The following is a 23,278-nucleotide window of genomic DNA, read 5'->3' on the forward strand; positions in this document are numbered from 1 at the left end:
ACAGTTCTGGGTTGAGGGAGAACAGTAGAGAAAATATAGGTAACTATTATGAAGAAAAAAATTCATAAAACAGTCTCTGGAAATTCAGTGTTGGTATTTTTGATGATCTGGGATAAGGGTAATTCCGTAAAATTTTTCTATTTATCCTTAGACCAGTCCGGTAAGATTTTTTTTCTTTTTTCTGTCGGTGGAAAAATAAATAGGAAATTTTTTGTTTATTTATACAATTTCACATCAACGCCCTGAAAATATATTCTCCTGCTAAGGCAGTCTGAAATTTCCTTATTTGTTCTTTTGGCAAAATTCCAAGTTGAACTGCCTTTTCCATAAATATGAAAATTCAAAATTGTCCATAATCAATTATTCTGCAAAAACAAAATGGGAATATAGTCACTGTTTTCCAGAAGATAAGACCAGCAATAAGTATGAAAAGAAAAAATGCAGAAAAGCAGCAAGTTGAAAATTGCAAACAAAATATCCAAGAATACTGAGGAGATTGCTCAGGCATTTTTTAGTCAGAATGCACTTCTCCTAGTATGCTTGTTTTTCAATTTTTCAAAACTTTCCCTAACCTTGTCTAAAATTTTATAAAATGTAAGAATTTTAAATTTTAAGCAACTTTATTTTTTTAAATAAAAATACAAATAAAATATTCATTTTTTTTTTAGTTTGTTTTTCTTCTACAAAATTTGGTTAAAAAATTTGCTAAAATTATTGTAATTAGAATAACTTGGGGGGAAAAAAAAGCAAAAATGGTTATCGCCTTTTTTTTTTTCTTTAAAGAATCTTTCCTGAATCCAAAAATGTTCAATTAATTGACCTGCTCCAAAAAGAATCCTTCAGGTCACCGGTCACCCACTTTGTAATGTTTGAAGCAGATTTCATTGAATTAAACATATCAACGTATGTTCAACTACAAATGGGCCAACATGGAAGTGAAGATCTACTCCTTTAAGCAGATATGAGTGTTGTGTATGTGACCTATGAGAAGTCAAGCAAGCTTTACCTCCTCCTTCCTCACAGTTCTGTAATTGATAGTTCTTTTTTGTGGTTGGATTTACTTTTTTCCAGTTTATTATTCACTAGCCTAGGTGCCCGGCATTGCCTGGGTGTTTGGAGGTGTGTTGAGCCCCCCCCCCAAAAAAAAAGTGACATCTTTGCTGTTGCACCCATTGTCCAACCGGAAGTGACGTAGGTTTAAATTAAGGCTAGTCAATCAAAAAGAGGGGATGACTTAAAAAATATCTGAAAAAAAAAAAAAAAAAAAAAAAACGACCCCTCCCTGTAGAAAAGTGCCCAGTTGAGGGTGAAGGAATTAATGTTTTTAGCCAATTTTTCAGTATTTGTCGTCCTAAGGATGGCGCTTCAAAAAGATACCGATCTCGTGAAAATCCGTTGCCTCTGTCGAAAGTTTTAGGCAAATGTGCAAACAAACATACATACATTTAAACAGAGAGGTGAGATTTATATTATAGATGTCCGTATTCCAAAGGGTTATGGTCAGCTAATGTCTTCCATAATTTTTTGCATGGCTCCTACCTTTCTCTTGTGTCTATATCTTCACTGCACATGTACTTTTTTTTTTTTTTTTTTTATTACATTTTAGTGAAAGTAGCTTCCAATTTTTTTTTATTAAGAATTATTGGAAACATGTGAAATTTCAAATAAAAGCTTTTATTTTTATAAATTTATTATTAAAAGTAAAAACTAATGTTATTTTTATCTGTATAGTTGTTATTTTTTATTGTATAATTTTCAATGTCCTTTTTTATATTTTATTTCAAAATACAAATACTGAAGAACAATTCACCAGTTCCAGTAGCAGCCATGAGGAAAATTAGGGAAAATGTTAGCTAACCATAGCCTTCCAAAGACTTTGATGTTTGTTATTTATCTGTGTAACCACGTGCAGAGATATCAGTTTGTGTGTATCATGGTGAAATGACCGTCTAAACACTGTCAACATTATAGTCGTCTGCCAATGCCTCTTTGTCATTGGTTGACACCAGCTCATCTTGATCAACTCAGAGCCACAACCTGCCTTCAACTGTCTCAAACTGATAACTGTATTAAGGGTTGCAAACTCGAAACCATCCATAAAATATCCCTAACTCTTGCCAAATTCACTCCCACCCTGAAACTGTCCATAAACTTACTCTTAATATCTTTATGTCCAGTCTTTTGTCCCAGTTACTGCCACATCTTGATTAACAATCCTATTTCAGCTACCTTTGCATGCATTGGTGAATTATCCTAGGCCCCCCCCCCCCTCCAAATTTTTACTAATCTCACTTTTGTTCTGATGATCAACTTATCCCCCTTTTTTTCCTTTGCTTTTTATCCTCCCCACCCAACCCTACACCACCTTAATATGGCATATAGCCACTTGAAACATAAGGTGCTACTCTTTGGGATCATGTATTTGTTTATATTACATTTAAACCTGCAGGTTGGTATAATCGAGGAAACAGTAAGCAGAAGGAATTCCAAAGTCCAGCATGCTGAAGGAAGAAACTATTAGAGTAGAAACTATTTCCAACATCTAAAGACCACAACAGTATAGGATTTAAGATTTTGCTGCTTAATTGGGTTAATGTGGAGCATATACGTTGTGTGTTCCTTGGAGCACCTTCCATTTAAGTATTTGTAAAACAGACACAGGGATGCAGTGATGGGTCAGGGGTTGGAGCTTGTTTGATGGTTCAGGACCTATAAGATTTGAATTTTTTTTTTTTACCATGTCTAAGAGTAAGACGAATGGCAGATGCTCCAGCCCAGATGTGGCAACAATAGTCCATGCATGCGCGAATTGTCTGTAAAAATATAGGAAGCATACTGATGTGAGTAATTTTCTCACTGCAGAGAGAGTACACCTTCTTTGCCTTGGCAACATCGTCAATATATTTTTTCAATTCATGTTCCCTGTGAATGTTAGTTTGAAAGATGTGCTCTCTAGGTAGGGCGTTACTTGTTATGACAATTGGTAGTTGAGAAGGTTTTTTTGTAGTTGTTAAAGGAAAGAAGTTTAGTCCTAATAACATTAAATGTTACCGTTCATTTATGGTTCCATTCTACTACCGATTGAAGGTCATTTTCTAAGGTTTCTATCATTGCCTTGGATATGTTTACATTCATTTTACCCTGGTGTCTTTTATACAGTGTGGTGTCATTAACAAGTATACCTATCTGAGATACAATTTTGAGGTCATTTATGAATATCAGGAATAAAGGTCCAAGGATCACCCTCTGTGGCACATGTGCATTAATATCATTATTGTTTAGGGACTGCTTGGATTTTTCTCTTTTCCAGAAAGGATTTGATTCTGAGGATGTTATTTGCTTAAGGCATTCGGCATAGTGTAAAAGGATTTGTTTGAAGGTTATGGCAATGCAGTTGTGTGGGAACACCATGGACACAAGCTAAGGAAGTAAAAGAACGGCAATATTGAAGGCATTTCAATAATTTTCAATTATATATATTATGTATGAAAACCAAAGAGGGGAGAAATATTTGTGGCCATAAAGTGGGTGCTCATTTATGTGAAATTAATATAGAAAAGTGATTCCCCTACTACTTGAAACAATCTGTGCGACCTTTAGGACAAATATCACATATCCCACTAGACAATTCAGGTCATTAGCTTTCCAACAAGCTTTCACTTGTTAAATTCTGATCAGTAGTTGCCGAGATTTTGAACTTATACCACTTTTGGGGGCAATTTTATATCTATAGTAACTGTACCCGTCCACGCGTTGCTGTGGCTCAGTTTGTTAAAATGGAACACATTCCTCAAGAAAAATTGCATCTTGTATTGTTTATTTATTTTTATTATCAATAAAAGTTTTGTTTTTTTTTGGGGGGGGGGTTACCCCCAAAAAATATTCATTTTTTACCATAAATTGTTGGGGGAAAGGTTTTTTTTTTTTTTTTTTTTTTTTTTTAAGAAATTTGGCAGTAAACGTTTCTTTTTGAAAACAGAATTTTTATTATAAAAAGAAAAGATGAATGTTTTATATGAACACTGTAAATATTTAGGTGAAAGTAGGGAAAAGTTTTATGTTTTTTATTATTTATTTATTTCTTTTCAAGAGAATGTACAAATTATTTTCTGTGAACAGATGTTAAGAAAATAAACAGAAAAAATACTCCCATCATTAATTAATTAATTAGTTATGCAAAAAAATAAATAAAATGTTGATTTAGTGTTTCAACATTTAAACAACGCTCGGTTGAATCCAGTGATTGCCAGTCGAACCCTAACCATAATTGGAATCGGGGAGTAACATTCTTTTTAATTTCGTCTTGTGTTCAATTTTTTGAGTGGGCTATCAGCGATTGCAAACTAACTAATTTAACCAAAATGCAAAATATTCAACAATGAAATAATTTTAATAAGTGCTCAGCTTCTAATACAAATCCTAGTAAATCAATTCCCCTTATTGGTACGGTTGTTGTAAAAATGGAATGGAAACTTAAATTTCGCTCCGTTTTTTTTAATTGCTCTCCCCCCCCCCAACGAATATAATCAAAAGAATAGCATTCAACAATTGTACTTTATATATATATATATAAAACACAAAATATTTAAAAGAAAAAAGAAGTTATTAACGAAAGGGAAATAATACCATTTTTAAGCGAATAAAGTCAGTTTGGTATATCTTTTTATTTTTTACATGTCCAATTTCCCGTTCACATTGGAAATGTTGCCATTTATAGGTTGTGGGGTACATTTACAACACTACAATCTACCCATGTTAAAAACGGCTCTCGGAATAGACACCCAAACCTCCCCATGTTAAGAATGGCTTTCGGAATAGACATCCCTAACTTTGTCAGCATACCCGAAAACCTATAAAAGTTGACATGTCGAATGTGAACGATGAGTTGAACGTAATGTAAAAATGTACCGAATTTAAAAGGGAAAAAAATTTAAATTTCCATTCCATTAAAAAATAATAAAATAGATAATTTAAGGAATCGATTTTGGCATCGGAAAATAGGCTAAAATTTTTCCAATACTGATGCCGATACTCCAAAAAGCTCTGATTTCCGATTCCGATTAATCGTCTCAACACTAATTTATATACAGGCCGGCTTTAGTAACTGCCATTACTATCGATTACTATAATGTCCTTTTGACTACTGTACACTCTTTAACCCTTATCCTTGAGTGGCCTCTCGGCCTTGATAAGTGGTGACGCCTATGTAAAAAAAAAAAAAAATTCAGACTAAAAATTGTTTCAATATCCAAATCTACCTGAGTCACTCTGTAAAATGAGGAATGTAAAGTTTTCAAGAAATACTTTTAAAATCAACTTCATCCAAAATGTGGAAAAAATAAAAACAAACAAAATAGATCTATTCCAGCAGTTCTTGTAATAATGAAAAGTGTTCAAGGTTTGCTTCTCATTACAGCGATTCTACAAATGCATTAAGAATTACTTAAGACTTCTACCCAGTCATGGTAAATGGAATGAAAGCAAGTTATATCTGTGGATTAAATAAAGGGTTCTGTTCAAAATTCTGTACAGATTCACGATTTTAACAAGATGCACCTGTAGATGGTATCAGTCTTCATCTTAAAAATTCCGAAAGATAAGAAAAATCTTTGAAAATCTGAAGAAAACTGAGTAAAGACAGCAGATTTTGGACAACATTGTGTTCAAAGTAGCAGAGAAAGTGATATTTTTTCCTTATCAATGGTAGGTGGAATAAGAGCAAGTTATACCTGTATATCTAACAAAAGTGCTGCTGAGTCCAGTCTCTTCAACACTTGTAGTGGAAGCAGCAACACAGATTACCGATAGCTCAGTTGTCCGGTGCACTATGATCTCCACGAAGCAGAAATAAAATAAATTAAATGAAAGAGATATTTGAAGCTGAAAACAACAAAAGGGATAAAAAACGAAGTCTGGTATTTAACATAATATAAAGATGGTATTTATCTAAAATATAGATCTGTTTCATGATCAATCAACAGGAAAGAATGAACAAAAAAAAAAAAAAACATAGGATGATGATGATTATCCCGGCTTAAATGTCCTCTGATCATGTGTTGTTTTTTTTTTGTATTTTTTTTTAATCACTCAAAACAAAGCACAGTACCATTTGAACAAAAGGGACTACTATTTAAGACCATATCTACAGGGACACTATGTAGGGAGTTGAGCAGCAAGATATCTATTCATATTACACTTAAACTTCTGCATGTCACTGAGAATTGTTAATTTTTGATATAGTTGCTACAACTTTTGTCTAGGTCGTTACTGTGGTGGTTATAGCTGACAGGAGACAAGCTGTAGACAATGATGATGAATGAACAGGTAGATGAGAAACTGCAATCACTGTGGATGAAGTCTAGTCTAGTCAATTGTCTACATAGTCATGATAAAATAATGTTGAGTTGTCTGGCAGAGATTCTGCTGGCAAGGGCTGTTGACAGAGATGTCTCAGAAAACGACAAAATTTAGACCAGAGCCCCAAGTGAAATTATGTTAGTTTCTTCCACACGAGCTGAGCTTTTAAGAGATCAGGCTTCTGGCTTTTCCTTGAGGGTTACAACATGGTCAACTTCAAACATAATGTCAATAAATACTAATCATAAACCATCCTCCCGATTCAAATTTTACTTATATTCCGTTGACTATTTCCAATCCTCTCATAGCATTTATCATGATTTAACAGACAATCTATTCATCTTATTAAACCTTATTCTCGAGTAGCTTTTCACCTGCTGATTCATTTGTAAAAAATGTTTTATTATGAATCAAAATATGAATCATATCAATCAAAAAATATAAATAAAAAATATGAATAAAAAATATTAATGAAAAAATGTTTACTATGAATCAATTGCTGATTCATTTGTAAAAAATATGTTTTATTTTGTATTATATTTTATACTAGCAGGATGCCCGGCGTTGCCCGGGTGTCAGAAAAAAATAAATGTTAGTAGGCAGGGAGGCTCGAACCAAGATGTGACGTGAAGGCGGAAAAGAAAGTGAAAGAAAACGTGATATATTACCGCTACTCCAAGACGGGAGCGAAAATGTAAAGCATTGAAATTTAGTGATGTGAACCATCATGCAATAGAGGATAGCGAAAGCAGAAAGCTAAACTGGCCTACAGTCAGTTAAGCTTTCAACTTTCTGCTGTATTTGCTTCACCACAATGTTAGGTGAAACCAGCTCACTCTCTCGGGGGGAGCTTTGACAGTGTCTTAATGAATAGCAATTGTCTGATATGAAGGGTATTCCCCACAGTGATCAAAGTTGATTGCATTCAAAACGTGCCAGCCATGAAGGTCAGTGAGCTGATTGTATTTATTTGCTTCCACATGGAGCAAATTAGGCACAAAGCCGTTTTTTAATTTGCAAAGAGAGGAGGAAGGGGACCAGCTCCCCTAAGAGGGAACTGGATAGTGACAATTGGTATGAAGGGTTTCCCCTGCATTGACCAAAACTGATTGCTACAAGAGCAATAGTCTGATATGTGAGGTTGCTACCACATATAGTCTTTAGTACAGCATCTGCCAGAACAGATACTACACTTTGAGATATTAAATTTTTTTTATTCACAAGAAAAAATACAAATGGAAAAATCAACAAAAAATTTAGGCACAAGGCCAACTCAAAAAACAGGGGCGGGGGGGTGAGGTTGGTTAGTCCATCTCGTCTCTATTTGAAACTTAAAAAGATTTATCTCTCAGCCAGCATTTTTTATCATGTTTACCCTTTTAAATGTGTATTTGTGTGTGTGTGTGGGGGGGTGTTCCTACTTAAACCCAATTTTAAAAAAACATTTTTTATTTACTCAAAAAATACGAAAAAGATAACAATATTAATAAAAATTTCATGTGTCGAGGGTGTGGGGAAAATAAAAATAAAATGCCAACCTCTAATATTTCCTCCTGTATCAGAAAACATGCTATGTGATATACAAATATCTGTAAGTGATGTTGCCAAGCTAATCAAAAACCTTGATTCCAGTAAAGCAATCGGCCCTGACGGTATTCCAATTATAGTACTCAAAAGACTTCAACCAGAACTTGCGCCCATCCTTACAAAACTGTTTAAACGTTGTCTTAAGGAGAATTGCTTCCCATCACCCTGGAAAATCTCATCAGTATGCCCCGTATTTAAGTACAGGCCAATAAGTCTCCTGTGCGTCATGAGTAAGTTGCTGGAATCTGTGTTAAATAGAGAAGTAATCAACCATCTCAGCAAAAATAACCTTCTTAGTGACACGCAATAAGGTTTCCGTTCTGCTAGATCTACAGCAGATGTGCTTACAGTCAGCCTTTGATATTTGAAAAAAAAATCACTCGACCGCCGGTCGAGTGTGAGGGAAAATTTACTCGCCCCAAAATATGTTTACTCGTCCGACTTTGTCTTTGTTTCAGTCAATAATAGTAAATAATTTTACAACAATTCAATTATATTTTTCTTCTTTATTCTTAATAAAAATATCAACAAACTATTCTTCCGATACCCAAATTATGTCATAAAATTTCATACAAGAATTAAAATATCTAGCCTAAACTGTGGATGTTGAAAGAAAAGTGTTACAAAATCTCCGGGTATTCACGATTGTGGACTGAAATCTCCTGGTACGAGATCTCCATGGCCCGAAATCTCTGATATTCAAAAAAAAACAAAAAAAAAAAAACAAATACGATTTAACTGAAATGAACTAGATTTCTTAGAAAATCGGCATGGTTTAACATCTTTTAAAAATTTAAACGGTCAATTTTTCTTTGTAATTTATGGAAAAAAAACTTTGATATAGAACAGAAATTGGTCTCTTGTTTCTATTAAAACAAAGAATTCACCCCAGAACAACATTCTAAAATGTAGAATATTATTTTTAAAATTGGTTATCGATGATTTTTTGAAAGTTGTGCAAAAAGAGCATGCAAATATCTGAATTTATATAAATGAGAAAAATATGATTACTTACTTGTTGTATAATTTAATTTTCGGTGCGTGCTTGACGGAACGATGCATTTTTTCCCTATTTCAAATGCTCGTTTTTACTTTGTACAGTCGAAGAAGTTTTTTTTCCAAATGAATTTCAAAATCAGAGAGCTAAATTAAGGCGACATTTTGGCTACACGACATTTTGACTACATATTTTATCGACTGGTGGGCGAGTGATTTATGACTTTTAGTCACCCCAAGAAATTTTCAATCGACTGTGGCGACCAGTCGTGTAAAGTCTCAAAGGCTGCTTACAGTTATATCGCATAGGATTAGTGAATCTCTCGACGGAGGCTACCTTTCCAGAGCAATTGCTCTTGACATATCAAAGGCCTTTGATAGAGTATGGCATAAAGGTTTACTTCACAAAATCTCCAGCTACGGTATAGCTGGAAATATCTTCTCAATTATTAAATCATTTCTCTCTGAGAAGTATCATAAGAATAGTGGTTGATGGGCAGAAATCAGAAGCTCACAGTATTAATGCTGGAGTCCCTCAGGGGTCCATCCTGGGCCCAACTCTCTTTCTGATCTATATTAATGATCTTCCAAATCACATCCTTACATCATTTGTAGACATCTATGCTGATGACACTACTATCTATGGTAGCATATCTAAGACCGTAAACGACCAAGTTCTCTCTGATTCTCTCTCCTTTGATCTTGAGCAAATGATGGGGAAAGAGGTTACTTGTTACTTTTAATGCATTTAAAGCCAAGCTTTTATCTTTACATCATCAACGCTCTGATCCCCATCTGGCATCAATTGAAATGAATGGCTCTCGTCTTCAGGAGGCCTCATATTTTGACAAGCTTCTGGGCTTGACCTTTACTCCTGATCTTAAATGGAACATATACATTAAATCCGTTGTCAAGGCCGCTGGAAAAATAGTGGGATCCTTCTATTGATCCAGTCGATATCTCACTGTTGATGCAATTCTCTATCTATATAAGAGCCAGGTACGTCCAAGTACTGGAGTACTGTCCTTTTTTCTTCGCTGCAACCTCTTTCTCACAGAAGAAATGTTGCGAGTTTGTCTCTGCTTTATCGTTATTTTCATAGCAAGTGCTCGGCTGAGCTCCATTCTATGGTCCCCTCTCGCCAAACTTTCACAAAAAACACCCGTTTAGCAGAAAACAGTATCCCTAATTTCCCCCACTCTTTATCTGTGCCTAAACCTAAATGTAGATTCCATGAGCAAAACTTCTTTCTTAGAACTGCATGCCTATGGAATTGTCTTGCATTTTTCTGCTTTCCAGCTGGCTACAATATGGTTTTCTGCTTTCCAGCTGACTACAATATGGTTGTCTTCAAGTCTAACGCAAACAACTTTTTGATGAGCCGTTCCATATAAGTTAACAAATTTACTGAATCTCCATTACTAACGGTTACTATATTGTCCACTTTCTACTGTACACGCTTTAACCTTATCCTCGAGTGGCCTCTTGGCTTTGATAAGTGATGATGCCTATGTAAAAAAAAAATGAAAATGTGGTTAGTAAGACCCTTCCTACCTTAGATCGCCCGTTTCACTCTAGTTTGTAAAAGAATCAGGGTTTCTCAGACAGCCTCTAAATGAAGGGGGGGGATGATGTCCTAGACAGGTAAAAAAAGGAAAAATTGGTGGGTGAGGGGGTGAGGAATGTTAATGTTAGATTTGATTTCCTCCAAGATGGGTGGAATTTCGAGGGGGGGGATAAAAGAAAAAAATTGTGGTTTTGAGAGGTGAGGGTCTTGGAGGCTTTCTAATCATGGGAAAAAAGATTTATGCAGACTGACTGAGAGGCTAGAAAAATGTAAGATTGGAAAGGGGCGTGGGTCTTCCCCCCTCCCCTAGAACAGCACGCTCCACACCTAGACTTGCTACATCTGCTTTCAAAAGCATTCTTCCATTGCATCTGATCTTTGAGCCCGGGCAAAGAAGGCCAGTGAGCTGATTTGATTAGATTCAGTTTCACTTTATTTATATGAAAAAGACAAACAAACACTGGAAACCAGGTTTTTTTAAAAATTTGTTCAAAATAAATGTAGAGACAACGTCCGTTTGCAAATCCTAGATATTATAATCTAGGGAGTATATAAAAAGTTCTCGAAAACAGTAACCCCTTCTAAGAACTCTTGCAAAAAAGCCTTTCATGGACATATAAAAATGCATTTTGCCTTTTATATATATAGACTAGCCTGGGTTCCTGGCGTTGTCTGGTTGCTTGGAGGTGTATACAAAAAAAAAGTGGTAGTAGGCAGGCAGGCTTGAACCCGTGACGCAAAGGCAGAAAAGAAAATGGAGGTGTGTGTAAGGGTGTTGGTTGAGAATAAAAATAATAAAAGGGAAAATTGGAAGCGCAAAAAAAAAAAAATAGGAGTAGTAAGCAGACTCGAATCTGCAACGCACCAGAGGAAAAAGAGGTGAAAAAAAAACTGTGCCTACCATTGTTGTGACGTCATGGTCGGTTGAAATAATGCCTTTTAAGCGATGTCGGGAACGTGAGGGTTGAATGACTTGCAAAAATGTTAGTGAAAAAATCGACCCTCCCTGTGGAAAACTGCCCAGTTGAAAGTGAAGGAATTAATGTTTTTGGGCAATTTTTTGATATTTTCGTCTGAAGGGTCAAGCTTCAAAATGGTACCGATCTTGTGAAAATCCATCCCCTCTGTTGAAAGTTTTAAGCAGGCATACAAACATACATATATGCTTACATACATACATGCATACATACATTTAAACAGATAGTTGAGATTTATATTATAGATTAGCGGGGGGTACCCGGCGTTGCCCAGGTGCTTGTAGGTGTGTGCGTTTGAGGGAGGGGGTAAAGAACCAAAAGGAAACTTAATCCTATTTAAATATAAAAAAACGATAGAACACAGCGATTTCAAAAATGGGGGAAAAAAAATAAGGAGGAGGGGGGGCTTGGTGACAGGTCGGCTCGAACCTGGAGCCGTGAGGCCCATAGGCTGAGCCTGAACACCTGAGCTACAGCGACAGTCAATGTAAGAGTGATTAAAAAGTGAATGTCAAACATCGTAATTTTTAATGAGGTTAAATTGTTTTACTGCGGGATAGTTAACGGTGACGTTTACATCCGGTTTGAATCCAGTTTCACTTTTCTTATACAAAAAAGGCGAATCTACATGCGCCCATCTGAAAATGTTGAATGTTTAACGTTTCAAAGTCGGGCAAATAAAATAAAGAGGCGACCAACGTTGTTAAGTCATAGATATTATCATTTAGACGCGATATAAAAAGTTTTAAAAATGAGCAACGGCCTCGAGAATCTGCCGGAAAAAAGCCGTTTGAGTACATATACAAAAAGCGAACATACATACATACATACACACATTTTCACTTTTATATATATAGATGATTTCAAAAAAGTATCTTCATCAGCATTCCTTATAATGTGAAAAATATTTTGCTATCCTACTCCCCACCCAGATTTGTTCCTATACATCTGACTCCTATCACAATAGCCCCTTATGTTTCAGTGGCAATATGCCTTGTTTGGGATGAACAAAAGTAATACATACAAGGGGTGTGCAATAAGTAATACCCCTGACCCACTTCCCATAGCAGTAGAGCAACGAAACTTGGCACAGTTATTAGTCTTTCTCTACATAGGAACCACCCAGAGTTATGCATTTCTCCCATCGTTTGATGCAACTCTGGAGACCGTTTTTGTAGAACACCCCAGGTTGTTCCTCAAACTACGACGTGACTTCAGAAATCAAGACTGCATCATCTGGGAAATGCTTTCCTTTCAAAAACAACTTCATGGCTGGGAAGAGGTGAAACTCAGAGGGTGCAAGGTCAGGAGAGTAGGGAGGATGGGGAGAATTTCATAACCATACACCCGTGCTTCTGATCTGGCAACATGCGAGTTGTGGACCGGAGCGTTGTCCTGCAGGAGGAGGGTACCTTTGCTGATCTTGCCCCACCTCTTGATTTTGATAGCTTCCCTTAATTTCCTCAAAAGTGAAGAATAATAGGTTCCTGTAATTGTGGTACCCTTTGCCAGAAAATCTGTCATCACTACTCTGTCCTGGTCCCAGAAGACTGTGAGCATGACCTTTTGCCAGCGGAGGGCTGCACCCTTGCCTTCTTTGGAGGTGGTGAGTCCAAGTGCTTCCACTGCATTGACTGGATTTTGGTCTCTGGATCATAGTGATGGACCCAGGTTTCATCCTGTGTAATCAGTCTTTTGAAAAACTTTGACTCATCTTCTTGGCACATCTCCAAATTCATCCTTGAGCACTCAACACGTTCTTGCTTCTGGAACGGTGTGAGCAACCTGGGAATCCATCTGGCAGACACCTTATGTATATGCAAATGGTCAGGAATGATAGTTTCCACAGACACTGTACTAATCTTGACATCTTGGGCTATTTGGCGAATAGTAATGTGCCGATCTTCCAAAACGGCAGCCTCAACTTGACAGACAGATGCCTCATCAATGGCAGAAGGGGAGGGGGGCGACCAAGTCTGCAACAAAGTGGCTAATCTCATTGCACTTAAAACATTGTAATTTATGTGTTGTGGGCTGTCCTGTTACACAGTCTTTGGCTATATTGCCCTGCCCACTGCATTTATAACAAATGATCCCTGTTATAGGATTTGTTGTGGGTGGAACTTTGACTTTACTTTATATTGGCTGCATGGCTGCAACAGTATCCTCAGCTGCATCTTGTGTGAGTACCCTAGCTCGTGCCAGTAAATCGTTCATAGTCAAGGCGTTAATGTCCAGTGTTTGTTGTAACTGCATTGAAATGTCATTGGGGAACTTTCCCTTGCAAGTTGTTGTATTTTGTTGGCGTATACATCCACACGTTCTCCTGTCCACTTGACTTGTTTTAGCTTTGCATACCCAGTGAATGTCCAGGGTCTACTTCACAAGATTTCCAGCTACGGTATAACTGGAAATGTTTTCTCAATCATTAAATCATTTCTCTCCGATAGGCTCATAAGAGTAGTGGTAGATGGACATAAATCGGAGGCCTGCAATATAAATGCTGGAGTCCCTCAGGGGTCAATCCTCGGCCCAACTCTCTTCCTGATCTACATCAATGACCTCCCTAAACACATACTTAAATCATTCGTTGACATCTATGCTGATGACACGACCATCTATTATCTGAAATGGAACACGTACATCAAGTCTGTTGCCAAGGTCGCAGGAAAGATGGTGGGATCCTTCTACCGCTCCAGAAGATATCTCACTACTGATTCAATTCTCTATCTATATAAAAGCCAAGTACGGCCAAGGATGGAATACTGTTGCCATATCTGGGCAGGAGCTGCCAAAAACAGCCTATCATGCCTTGACAGAGTACAAAATAGACTTCATGGTTTAGTGGGGGATGCCCTTTTCTCTACCCTGCAACCCCTCTCCCACAGAAGAGACGTTGCGAGCCTATCCTTGTTTTATTGTTATTTTCATGGCAGGTGCTCGTCTGAACTCCAATCCCTGGTCCCCCCTCGCCAAACTTTCACGAAAATCACCCGTCTAGCTGAATCCACTGTGAAAAATTTCCCCCACTCTATATCTGTGCCTAAATCAAAACGCGGATTTCATGAGCAAAGCTACTTTCTTAGAACTGCACGCCTGTGGAACTCTGTTCCGTCTGCCTGCTTCCCTCCGGACTACAACTTGGATGTCTTCAAGTCTAATGTTAACAAATTCCTAATGAACCGCCCCCCTAATTAAACACTTCATAAAATCTCCTCACTAACGTGATGTACTTGCAATAACCCTTATCCCTGAGTGGCTTCCGGGCCTTGATAAGTGGTGATCACTGTGTAAAAAAAAAAAAAAAAAAAAAAAAAAAAATCTGTGAAAACCTCCTTTGACCTTCAATCAAGTTGATGTTCGTCTAATGTGAGTTGGAGTGCATCTCTTTCCAAATATAACGATTAAGAGTTTGACACATCATCACACCTTTTGGAGCCAGGCTACTACGCTGTAGAAGGGTTTCATTATATCACTGCTGATCTTTACTTTTGCCATGTCCAGAAACTCCAAAACAAAGTAAATAAATAAAATTAAGAAGCTGAAATAGCTGGAATGAAACTAAGATTTAATAATGATGATGATGATGATGATGATGATGATGATGATTTATTTATTTTTTATTTTTTTCCAAGCTCCTTCTTGCAAACTCCTGACTTCAACTTTAATCTTCATCATCATCTCTCTCACCTGTCTGAGAAAAAAAAAAAAAAAAAGACTGCTTTGTGCTTTCCTATTTGTCCTTTTCACAGCCATCTTTATATGCAAATTAATGCCATATGTATATTAATAAGCTATGTGTAGACGAAAGTTCTTCTTTTCTCTTTTCTTCCTTGATTCCATCACTCGACAGGATAGACAGAGGTACTGTTGAGAGTTGCATCATGAGTGGAAGAGATTAAAAACAAGTAGAAATTCTAAGGAAGAAATATAAATATGTGTGGATGGTAGAGAGAAGAAATCTTTATTGAGACACTAAGAATGTCTGTTGTAGGGCAATTGATAATTTCTCTGTTACTGTTGTTTAGGGTGTCCCTGATAAAAAGATATTTTATATCTACGTGTTTGTGTCTTTGTTGGTGCACAAGGTCCCTGGAAAGTGCAATATCACTTTGATTGTCCTCAAATATCTTAATGGGGGGCATATTTTTGATATGGGTCCATTTTTGTGAGTAACTGTGTGAGGTACATACCTTTGCTAATGCCACATATTCAGCTTCACATAAGAGTAGTGGTCGATGGACAAAAATCAGAGGCCTGCAGTATTAATGCTGGAGTCACTCAGGGGTCAATCCTGGGCCCAACTCTCTTCCTGATCTACATCAATGACCTCCCTAAACACATACTTAAATCATTCGTTGACATCTATGCTGATGACACGACCATCTATTACAACACATCAAAGGCTGTAAATGACAAAGTTCTCTCTGATTCTCTCTCCTCTGATCTCGAGCGCGTGGTTCAGTGGGGGAAGACATGGCTGGTTACCTTTAATGCATCTAAAACCAAACTCCTATCTTTACATCATCAACGCTCTGATCCCCATCTGGCATCAATTGGGATGGATGGCTCTCGTCTGGGAGAGGCCCTGTGTTTTGACAAGCTTCTGGGTTTGACCTTCACTCCTGATCTGAAATGGAACACGTACATCAAGTCTGTTGCCAAGGTCGCTGGAAAGATGGTGGGATCCTTCTACCGCTCCAGAAGATATCTCACTACTGATGCAATTCTCTATCTATATAAAAGCCAAGTACGTCCAAGGATGGAATACTGCTGCCATATATGGGCAGGAGCTTCTAAAAACAGCCTATCCTGCCTTGACAGAGTACAAAATAGACTTCGTGGCTTGGTGGGGGATGCCCTTTTCTCTACCCTGCAACCTCTCTCCCACAGAAGAGACGTTGCGAGCCTATCCTTGTTTTATCGTTATTTCCAATGGCAGGTGCTCATCTGAGCTCCAATCTCTGGTCCCCCCCTCGCCAATCTTTCACGAAAAACACCCGTCTAGCTGAATCCACTGTGAAAAATTTCCCCCACTCTTTATCTGTACCTAAATCAAAACGTAGATTCCATGAACAAAGCTTCTTTCTTAGAACTGCATGCCTGTGGAATTCTGTTCCATCTGCCTGCTTCCCACCTGACTACAACTTGGATGTATTCAAGTCCAACGTTAACAAATTCCTAATGAACCGCTGCCTTAAGTAAACACTTCATCAAATCTCCACACTAACGTAATGTACTTGCAATAATCCTAATCCCTGAGTGGCTTCCGGGCCTTGATAAGTGGTGATCACTGTGTAAAAAAAAAAAAAATGTGGATAAAACAACCATGGGCTGTTTTTTCGATTTAAAAGGCTGCAGTTATTTTCAGTAAGCTGATTTCAATTTAACTTTGCTGAACTGGGAGTAGTTGATCGACTCTGACGTTCTCTTGTGGATGAAGTTTTGACTGGAGACTTTATTTTCTTCCCACTGTCCAATGAACTTAATTTACTTAAAGATGTTCACCGGACAAACTTCTCTGCCACGAGGACGAGTTGTTTGTAATGGGTTACATCAACATGTCCTTAGCTTCCACATTAACTTGCTTGGCTGTAAAACTTCTACCAATAAGCATAGGTGTTAAGTTTTGAGACATTGTGTTGAACAAAGATGGCGGCGTAGTTCAAACCAGTAACCAAGATGGCGGCCAAGAATCAAATGCGGTCCGTGGCGTAGTTAACCTGTTAAGTTTTGAGACATTGTGTTGAACAAAGATGGCGGCGTAGTTTAGACCAGTAACCAAGATGGCGGCCAGGAATCAACCAAAGCTAAGTAAAATTCCTAACTGTTCGCATATAATTTAAAGCTAATATTCTTTCCATTTTCAGGCATATTGTAACCGATAACTTTTCTCCACTTAAATAGACTATTTCGCCGCTTACAATGCCATGTCACTTAATTAATAAGTCAATGCTATAGTAAAGACAAACTCGGTAAAAAAAGAAATTATGCTAAGTTATTTAGAGGACATGAAAACTTTATTTAAGTACGATACTTAATATAATCAGCCATCGAAAAAAATTTTTTTTTTTTTTTTTTTTTTTTTTAAGAAAAAAAAAATAAAAAGTTGATAAACATCAGTGACCCCCCCCCCCTTCCTTGTACACTGCCATTTCCTTTCCGGATCCCTGCTCCGAACTTATGCTCGTGATCCATCATCTCATCTGAAGATGAGGGGCTCTTATGCCTTACACAACAATTTATCAGTCTGTACTATTGTCTATAAACTGATATCATCAACAATTAGATAAGCTGTTTTTAAATTTCCCCTCTTGACAAAATTGCAAACCGGAATGCAAACGGATTTTCCTTTGCGTTAGAGGATTGAACTGAAGCAGTATACTTAATATGTACAATACGTGCGTACTAAACTAAACCACCTTTGTTACCTATATACAATCGCCTATACTGAATCCTCATCGGCTCAAAGCTCTCTGTATCACCAGACTCTTAATTTTTCAAATCTTATATCACCAAGACATCCTTCTTAATTGATACAAGAATCCTCCTGAGCAGTTCAACATCCAGTGATCATATATCCAATCCTCATGAAATTGCTTATATCACCCTGAATATTACCTTAAATCTTTATTCTATCCCTAAGCTAAGTAGAACACCTAATAACACTCTAGTCAACTACTTTTAAAATTAGATAAACCCAGTTTCAATATTAGAAGTACATCGTCCCTCACCTTGACTACGGACTTGTGCAATAAGTCATGAAACTATTGTACCTAAAATTCCTCTCCAAACTACAAAATACTGCTGCTTGTATACTAAGCAAGTACCTCCTATAGATACTTTACCTCCAAGATGACTGCCTTGTCTGTTTTGCATGACAAACCTTATTATTTTTTACTTAAATTCTCTTTCTCCTGATCACTAACAAATCAAATCTGCTCTACTTCCTAAGTTGACACTAAACCTAATCCGTCTCACGTAACTTAGATGGGTCCTTGCTCTCCGCCCTTGACCTTAACAAACTCGTAAATCGATACCCATTAACACCTAAAATTTCCTAGGCATGCTCCCGATTATAACTCCCAACCCATAACCAAGCTTCTAAGTAAATACTTACTAGCCTTAGTCCAATACATTGACTTAAAGTAATCTATAATGAACAGTAACCATTAATATCTCTTTATTAAGAGATAGTATTGCAATAATTATTACACAAACTAAACCGGTACTCATTGAAATAAAAACTTCCGGATATTAAGAGAAAGGCGAAGTCATTCTCCTTAGTTGTAGTCTAAAGGCAACTTACTCAAATTGTCTAAAATTCCATGCATTCGTATACAATACTACTTATCCATCCATCTATACTTTAACTATACTTACAGAATATGCAATAACCTATATCTATCAGGTATAACTGTACTCCATATCAAATGTTCTCTTGTCTCTATACTGAGCATATCTAATCTTTCAGTCTTACTAAATGTCCGGTTTGGGCACCAAATCAGAATTTCTAATAGAAAGTAGATCATACTCTAACACTTTATCCAAATCCTAAACCTACTAAACCATATCTAACCATACATTCCTAAACCTACTAAACCATATCTAACCATACATTGCTAAACTTACAAAACTATATCTAACCATACATTAACTCGACTCTCTCGATCCAATACTGTAGCAAATTTAGCTGCTTCCACTGCATGAATTTTTACGTATACCCTCTCTCAGTAAAAATGAAAATGGACAGCATAATAATGCCCTTTTTAAACCACACTTGAGGAGTGAAAATCTTCTGTAGAAGCTAACCTAAATGCCCGATTTTTCCAGGAGATATTAACCTAAATAACCAATAAATATTAACTACCAATGCGGGGTCGCAGAAATACCTGGATTAGGACCCAGGCGCGGGGCGAACCCCCTCGGAGCTGATGGACCCGTAGGTCTTCCCAGACCATCCGTCTAGGAGAAGGAAAACTCTGAAACTAAACCTAGGGGAGGGAGGTCTCTTCAGTCCTGGACGACAACCTTCCTAGAGCTGGTGACTCAAACAAATCACCGGTTGGCAAACCTAAACTGCTTAAGGAGGAGATAGACTCTGTCTATCGCTCGGCTTTCATACTCCTTCTTTACCTATTGGCCAGGCGTAGAGGTACTATCACAGGGACTCGCTTGAATCACCCAGTGGTTGACCTTGTTTCCTGACTAGGGTAATGAACGCCGCTTTTCCCCACTCCTGCCACATCCCATCCCCCTAAACTGGACACAGTGGGGTGCTTCAGTGCCATATATGTCAGTGCAGTTGGACTGGGCTGGCTTTGCCTAATGGATTGAGGGTACCGGATTGACAATTCCTGGCTGCTGTTTCCGATTGATAGTACAGGAGCCCTAACTCTTTGGTAGTGCTTAGAGCGGCTGCTCCATCAACAGTTGTAAAATATCGGGATGTTTGTAGTGCCATGTCGCGCATGGAAAGGGACCCTGCACTCATCCCCGGTGGGCTTTCCTGAGGCCACAATCCTGTGGGTGAGGACAGCTGATGGTCTACTTGTATTGCATGTCTGGTATTCTGCACAACTACTTGTCCAGCACCCCCTCACTCATCCACCCTAACTGAAACTTTTAAATAAAATAAAATGAAATGACAGCTCAAGCAAAAGTTACGTTTAAACCAGGACCAAACTCAAAGAAAACCAACCTGCCTCCTCCCTTGAGGCTTGCATTTACTAATATCCGCGGGCTTAGAACTAACTTAGATGATGTTGAGTCATTTCTCCTTGTAAACACCCCGGATATCTTAGCATTAGGTGAAACTAACCTTCACTCCTCCATACCCTCTAACCACTTTAACATGCCTGGTTATCTCCCACTCTACCGTAAGGACTCGGACAGACATATGCATGGACTTGGAGTCTATATTCGAAACACCCTCCCCCTAACTAGAGAAATAAAACTAGAATCAGAGGGCCAGGCCTTTATGTGCTTCAGACTAAATATGCAACACAATATTAGCTACTTATATTTTCTCTACCGCTCTCCCTCAAACCAAGACTGTACCCTAATAAACAAAGTCTCAGACAGCATAGATATAGCACTCTCCCTCGATACTAGCGCACAAATACATGTATTTGGTGACTTCAATGTCCACCACAGTAACTGGCTAGGATTCTCAAATCACACAGACGTAGCTGGTAGCGCCACATATAGCTTCTCTATATCTCATTCCCTATCTCAGATGGTTACATTTCCGACACGTTTCCCAGACCAGCACGATCAACATGCCTCACTTCTAGATCTCTTTCTGACAACAGTTCCCAATGACTGTACAACAAATGCCCACAGCCCACTCGGGAATGCTGATCACGCTGTGATAATGGTAGAAATCAGCCTAAATTCTCGCCCTAAAACTGAAGACCCACTACTCAAAACAACGAGGTATTACAAAAAGGCTGATTGGGAAGCCATCAGGGAGCTCATCAGAGATGCCCATGGCAAAATATCTTTACTCTTCCAGCGGAACAGTGTGCAAATGAGACAACTGAATGGTTCAAAACTGCTATTGAAGCACATGTTCCCGCACGGAAATACTATAGCAAGCCCCACTCCCCCCAATGGTTTACTTCTGCTTGTGCAGCTGCCATTTGTCAAAGGCAGCATGCGTTCCGCAGATTCAACCGACATAAGTCCAGCTCAAATAAACAGAAGTTTATAGAAGCTAGAAATAATTGTAAGAGAGTGATAGACACAGCTAAGTCAGATTACTCTGAAACCACCAGAAAGCGCATCGAAGCACAGAAATTAGGAACCCGGGATTTTTGGAAAATCTACAACAGCGTAGTTAATAATGGACAGTCAATTATTCCCCCACTAACAAACAATCATGAGGTTGCTTGCACGGCAACTGACAAGGCTAATCTGCTTGCCAGTCGGTTTGCCTCAAACTCCACACTGAACTCGGTACACCACTCACTCCCTGATTTTCCTCTGCGAACAGACGCCACACTTGATGACTTGAAAATCACCCCTTCTCAGGTACATGCTATTATAAAAAACCTAGACACCTCTAAAGCATGTGGACCAGATCTCATCCCGGCTGTGCTATTAAAAAAATGCTCTGCCGAGGTTGCTCCAGTTCTGTCCAAACTTTACAATAAATGCCTTAACGAATCTTGTTTTCCCGACTGCTGGAAAACCGCCTCTGTGGTACCAGTCTTCAAGAATTCTGGTGAAAGAACTGACCCACTAAATTATCGCCCCATTAGCCTCCTCCCGCTTTTCGCCAAAATATTTGAGTCCTTAGTTAATAAAGCCCTAGTCCAGCACCTAACAGCTGCTAAACTCTTGACTGACAAACAATATGGATTCAGGCAAGCCCGTTCAACAGCAGATATCTTAACTGTAGTTTCTGAACGTATATACCGTTCATTGGATAAAACAGGGGAGGGTAGAGCGGTGGCCCTTGATATATCTAAGGCTTTTGACAGGGTATGGCACGATGGTCTTCTAAGGAAAATTAGATCATATGGAATCACTGGAAGAATTCATAACGTAATTAAATCCTTCTTAAGTAATAGAAAAATCAAAGTTGTCCTCGACGGACGTACATCCAAACAATATGACATAAATGCGGGAGTGCCTCAGGGGTCTATCCTTGGACCTCTATTGTTCCTGATATTCATAAACGACCTCCCTGATAATATTGTTTCGGAGATGGGTATATTTGCCGATGACACCACTCTCTATAACAGATATGAGGGGAAAACAAATGAACACATATCCAAGAAAATGGCAGAAACACTAGAGGATGACCTCCAATCCGTAGTGGAATGGGGACAAAAATGGTTGGTCTCATTCAATGCTGCTAAGACTAAGCTTGTTTCCTTCAATAACTACAAGAAACCTTCTCTACCACCAATAGCAATGGCCAAGAACACATTGCCTGAAAGTACTTCCTTTAAACTCCTCGGCCTAACGTTTACAGGGAATATGAACTGGAATAGATACATTGAGAGCATTGCCAAGGCTGCTGCAAGGAAGGTTGGCTCCCTCTACCGTGCTAGAAAACTACTTACGCCTGCCAGTATCCTATACCTCTATAAGGCAACCATTCGCCCATGTATGGAGTACTGTTGTCACATCTGGGCTGGTGCATCTGCTGCTTGTCTCTCGCTCCTGGACAGGGTTCAAAAAAGAGTCGCAAACCTGATAGGTCCTGAACTGTCATCTAGGCTTCAACCTTTGTCCCATCGACGAGATGTTGCATCCCTCTGCCTGTTCTACAAATACTTTAATGGTGAATGCTCTGACGAACTGCAAACACTTGTACCTCCCCGACGTAACTACCCCCGACAAACCCGACAAGCTACTAAGTCTCATCCCTTTACAGTGGAGATCCCTAGGTGCAAGAAAGCCTTTTACTCCAATAGTTTCTTCCCCAGAACTGCGGGTCTTTGGAACTCCCTTCCGGGATTCTGCTTTCCCAACTGCAATGATATGCAGAAGTTCAAGTGTAATGTTAACAAACATCTTTCTACTCTTCTCCCTTCATAATGACCCCGCTAATTAATTCCCTAATAGTAGCCCCCTGCTTCAAAGTGGCACTGTGCCTTGTTTGGGGTGAAAATTGAATAAAAAAAAAAAAAAAAAAAAAAAAAAATGCGGTCCGTGTCGTAGTTAACGGCAAACTGATTGAATTCAAAATTCAACAATTTTTATAATAATTTTGAAACGTTTTCATTGGTTGTTTAGCACATCCGGTGTTTATAAAAATGATTGGTGAATCCATTCATCT

This window comes from Euprymna scolopes, chromosome 14, assembly GCF_053919585.1.
Source record: "Euprymna scolopes isolate OS-2025 chromosome 14, ASM5391958v1, whole genome shotgun sequence".
Lineage (NCBI taxonomy): Eukaryota > Metazoa > Mollusca > Cephalopoda > Sepiida > Sepiolidae > Euprymna > Euprymna scolopes.